Source organism: Diabrotica undecimpunctata, unplaced genomic scaffold, assembly GCF_040954645.1.
Source record: "Diabrotica undecimpunctata isolate CICGRU unplaced genomic scaffold, icDiaUnde3 ctg00001649.1, whole genome shotgun sequence".
Taxonomy (NCBI): domain Eukaryota; kingdom Metazoa; phylum Arthropoda; class Insecta; order Coleoptera; family Chrysomelidae; genus Diabrotica; species Diabrotica undecimpunctata.
In genome coordinates this window covers 22,068-28,067 of record NW_027312578.1, presented here as the reverse complement: position 1 = coordinate 28,067, position 6,000 = coordinate 22,068, and positions in this window count along the sequence as shown.

The window sequence follows — 6,000 nt, the reverse complement described above, 5'->3', positions numbered from 1 at the left end:
ACGCGCTACCTCTCAGAGCTTGTGATTCTCTAGAAGACATTTTTAACAGAAGTATTATTTTATTGATCCTGTTTTAATCCCCGGCAAGAGTACGCTCCACAGAAATATGTGCTCAACTTTATCGATATAAAATTACTGAAAATTATATTTTCATAGACAAGACCCACTTCTTGAGCTTCACGGGGCCTGCCTGTCCTTCGAGCCATAAATGGAAAGTGGATTTTTTTTGCCTACCTTGCATAAGAGTGTATATATAAAATATAATAGCGCGTCGGTCATAAAATATAATATTTAAAGACATGCGAGGTAAAGGCAGCGTTTTTTCATAATCAAAGGTCAGAGTTTTCTATTTGTTCTTCTTCCTATGGCTTTGGTTATAATGATCAAGTATCATATGTTTTCTTCCTAAGTCAGCTTGTTCCAATTACAGTTTCCTGCTGTCTAACTAAAATATCCTCTTTTTCATCATCTTTAATACTCTGTATCTTAATTTTAAGGGTATCACATTATGGCAGGTGTCTTTTTTGGCTTTTTTAGTGGCAAGTTATATATTCAAAACAACTCATTGAGTTGAGAAACTGGCAGGATTTTCCACTGTTTGGTTAGTAAGGATTGTACATTATTGATAAAGTTGTTCCTTCTTGCAAAAATTCTTGGTCCCAATATACGTGCTCCCTGCAGTAATGAGATACATACCGTGGAATCTGGTTTATATGGTTAACTATAATATTTCATTTCATCTGGCTGGCATTTTGTTGTGCCCACCGCGGACTCATCCTTATCAAAATGTAGAACAAAGTACTTACATTTTTGAAGAGCAGTATTATGCGTTTAGTTGACTTGGCAATGTATTTGGTACAGCTTTCTACAAACTATACTGTATTATAAAGATTTTCTTGAGAATATGTCGTGCAGGATTTGTGGCCCTGCAAAAATTTTTCTCTGTGCAGGATGTTCTTTAACGGGATGTTGATATTAAATGTAATTTGGAGATTTATAATCAGCTAGTGCCAATGGAGTTCAAGAAACTGTTGAATGGGTATGAACAGAAAATTTTTTCATAGCATTTAGCGGCACATGAACACCTTGTATCAGATAATATCTCTTGAATTTACTAGTTTTCACACTTGAGGTGATAATAATCCGGTATTGCTGTTAGTTTTTTATTTTTACTTATTTTCTGCTTCTTGGTTGTGCAAATTTTCTCTTTCTTCTTTTCCTTGGACGACCCGAGAAAGTATTTCTTGCATTCTACAGTAGACGGGTAGGGTAGGATCGAAAGTTTTTATCCTTAACAGAATCCATCTGAATCTTCTTCATTACCCATCAATCGTTAGTAATCGATATATCCTGTTCATTAAAATTACTGATTTCTAATTCTGCACATGAACTACTGCTTTTACTTGGTCCCTCGCTTTTCCTCGCTGTTAATTGGCTAGACCTAAAAAATAGTTTTGCAATAAGAAACCAACTTACATACTAATACACAAAAAATCAAAGTGGAATTAAAAAATTGATGGCATCAACGTTATATTTCTCAAGAATATTTATTGCACTCTTTGCGATAGAAATTTATTTTGTAAGGTAACATTTTTCACAATATTATTGAGTGCCCAATGTTAATCAGAAACCTAATGAAATAAATCTACAACATGGAACCAACTATCGGATGTAACAGATACCTGCAACAAGGAACCAAAGTTACTTGGTTTGAAATTGAAAACCTTTACCACCGAATTTATTATTCTGCAATATGGTTCTATCATCCACAAGAGGGTGCAGAGGTACAGAAACATTTGGCTCGTTATTGCAGAACATGAATAATATTATCTACAGTCTATCCGAACCAAGAACTTCATTTTCGAAAAAATGTTAGTTAGGTTCCTTGTTAGCTTACGGGGAACAATTGATAATTATTATTTTTTTTTATTAGGTATTGACTCACACCAACTATGAGAAAGATATATCTACTTTTCAAAATATGGAAATAAGTGTTTTGATCTGTCATTCCGCAATAGTTTTTGTCAAACAATATTTGTTTTAAAAACCGCAATGGGTAAATAACTTAAGTTGGAGTGTTTTTACCAACTGATGCAAGTAACTATCTTTGTAATATAGTATTAAATACTATGAAGATTAGAAAAGACACCTGAGAGACGTAATGATGTAATTGATGCCTGAAAGACATGAAGGAAAAATAATCAATTTGATGTATAGAGATTCAGGTAACATACAGATATAGCTATAATATTTTGCAGTTATGCTAAAGTCAGTTCGCTATTACCCAGTCCGAACTGTCTAGTGAATTTAGTAATATATTTTTGCGAAGTTAGTTACTTTTGACAGACTAAAAGTGGCAGGAAATTACTATACATCCAAGCACACGTACTCATAAGCCAATATTAATGGTAAACAAACTAAATAGTAAATAAAATAGAACTTTATTTATCTGCACCATATAATAAATAGTTATGTTAAATTATAACAACTGAAATATATTTTTTAAATATATACTACCCAAAATTTTATGGTTAGTATACACTTCCACTATTACTACTAATTCTTTTTTTTATATGAAAGAAGTCTGTAATAAAAGTTTATTTAAGCTGTTAATACTGTGAGCTAGGAACTTTTGTGTTGTAGGTTTCCAGCTATGAATCTATCAAAATATGCCCGAATTTGAGAGAATGACCTAGTAGATATAATGCTGTCATTCTCGGTATTAGGGAATTTGCTTATTCGTGTTTTTTTCTATACAAATTTAAACTATAATGGTTGAGATAACGGTATGTATGAGTGTGTTTCCGGTACAAAGACACGAAATAGGAAAAACTGTGAGGAGTGTTTTTTTGAATGAGAACATCAAGGAATGGCAATGACGCGTTAGACTCAACTTCATCGTAAATTGAATGCTGGATAGTATTCCACTTCAGGTGTGAGAGAAAGAGATCTAATGTGTCTTTACCAAGGGGTCCAAATGACAAAGGTGTCATCACGTATCGTATCTAGCAGGTGGGTTTGAGATTTCGAATGAGACAGGGCTACTGTTATTGAAATGTTCCATGTAGATAACAGCTATTACGGAGAGAGGGGGATCCCAATTTGGGCACCTTTGATAGGACGATAGAAATGATTTTGGAAGTAAAAATATGTATTAGACATCTTCTTCTTCTTCTAATGGCGCTACAACCCTTTGTGAGTCTTGGCCTGTGCCAAGACTCACAAAAGGTGTGAAGCGCCATTAGAAGAAGAAGACACATCTTTTACGGAGCCTTCCTCCTGCTCTGTTTCCTTGGGGCTTCCATCATCTGGACTCCCTTTACAGCTCGATTATCTGGCATTTCTTTTTAGGTGACCAAGCCAGTTTAGTCTTTGTGACTTTACAAATCTAACAATATCTGCGCTCTGCATTAGTTCATCCAGCTCGTGGTTCATTTTAATTCTCCACGAACCATCGCTTCATTGGGTTAGTACAAATATCTTCCTTACTATTTTGCGCTCAAATATTCTCAGTTGATTTTCATCAGTGATTGGGAGGGTCCCACGTTTTGTATTACATTGTATTGTTCTATGTTTGATCTAATTTATTCATATATTTTTGGCTTAAGTACATACATCGCATCGTCCCTTTAAATTTTGAACATCAAATTCTATAAGTTATGGTCGATGACTGTGATTAATTTCTTATAATCTCCTTGCTTCAAACTTTTATAGAAAGCTGGTTTAACTTATTCAATCTGTAAAAATAATATAATTAAAGTTTTTTCGTAAAATTTGTTTCGTATTAATAATTCAGTTCTCTCGACATGCTCTTAATTTGCAAAAACTATAGTGATTAGTCCGATTAGACTTCATTTACATTTATAGATCTGACCTTTGTAGGTATAAATATAATATATTTTTAAATTTAAGTATTAGATTTATGCCAAGGATTATTGCTTATGATGTCGTACACATGTAAAATTTTAAATAGGTGTCTAAATGATTTAAAAAGTAACTGACCTTCTGCTCGCATTATAAAAACATACTAATAAATAACTAAAATAAGTAAAAAATTTAAGACTTAAAATTAATGGGCAATATCAAATATACCGGGTGCCCAATGAATAAAAATACCGTAGACAAACAGATACACGTACATTGTACATTAAACAAACAACATAATATGGAATTATCTCGAATTTACCTCATAAACGGAATAAGCGGAATGAAAATTCTCACCATATCACCTTTGGTATTTTTTGTAGGAAACCTTATAATGCATTTTTTGATATTATAACAGCCAATAATAAACTAAATAACAATTTGAATTTGGGCTAACACCAGTCTTCCTGATAAGACGTGAAACGTCAAAACACGTGGAGAAGAATCGTAGAGCTCGAATTAAAAGGAAATGCAATCGTCTGCTTTCATATATACCGGTAGGAATAAGATACAGGAACGAAGTAAATATCTTTGAACGAAAAAGACCGTATTCATTAAGACTTTTCATTGCAAGTAAAATGATACATAGTACATGTGATTTTTTGTTACTATTCTAGTTCCAGGTTTGTCAGAAAATACTTTTTTTTATTAAATGAGACAACCTGTATATTTTTCAGATTTAAAAAAAAAACTTCTTGTTTATAATTCATTTCAATAATCCTAACAACCTCTTATATATACCAGAAAATTGGACCATATTATTAAAAAATGATTTTTTCCAAATTTTTTAAAGAGATACGGTGTTACGATTTACTTTTTTATAATTTCTGAAACAGAATAATTAAAGAACTAATAACCCAGGTGAAAAATTCTCGGTGGCTTGGTGACCCTAACCCAGGACCCGGTATTCCCATTAGCATTAGTCTTAGTAAATAAATTTGCCCATACTTTAGCTGTAAGTGATTTTTTTGCGTTTTAACAATTTTTTTCTATCAAGTTTTTTTAAAATATTTAGAAAATATACAGTTGTCCCATTTAAATTTTGTAAGTTGATAGACGGACATAGACCAGGGAATACTTATAAATGGAGAATGATTGAACAACATAGGATACGCTGATGATACTGTTATTTTTGCAGACAGTCTTGAAGGTCTGCAGACACTTGTCTCCAGGGTGACAGAAGTAAGTAGCAGGTTTGGGCTTGATTTTAACATCAAAAAAACTCTGAGATAGCGCGTAGCAAAAATAGGATACCACCTGGTCAATTACTAGTTAACCAACAACCTAGAATACAAAACACCAACTTTAAAAAAAAATCTTTAACAGCCACGATATAAAATGGGAAATAAAAGTTCGTTTTCTAAAATGCTACGTATTCTCCGTTCTTTTATATGGCGTAGAGTCATGGACCTTAACTAAAGCATCACTAAAGACACTCGAAGCATTTGAGATGTGGTGCTATAGACGCATGTTGAGGATTTCCTGGATAGACAGAGTTACCAACGAAGAAGTACTACATAGAATGGGTAAAGAGCGCGAACTAGTTGTAACCATAAAACGTCGCATACCTGGGCCAATATAATGCGCAATGAACAATGATATGACCTACTTCGGATTATACTTCAAGGTAAAGTGCATGGGAGAAGAGGTCCAGGACGAAGAAGAATATCCTGGCTGCATAACCTGATGTATATATATATTTATATATATATATATATATATATATATATATATATATATATATATATATATATATATAGGATACTTCTCATTATGTATCTAAACATATGTTAAGTATATACACAGACAACACTTTCTTTGTTTTCCACCCAAATAACTGAGTTTTTTGCTATAATTTGGATAAGTGTTTTATTATTTTTATACTTAGTTTCCACCTGTTTATTGTTTGTTCTCTCGTTTGTTTGTAGTTTACTCTGATGATGTCAATAATCATTAACTAAAGCTTAGACTATTAATTAAAAAGCACATCCAACGAAGCACCCGAGTTTTATTTTGCTTTCTTAGGGATAAAATGGTATCTCCCAACATTATCTACTTTTCACTGTATATATATAT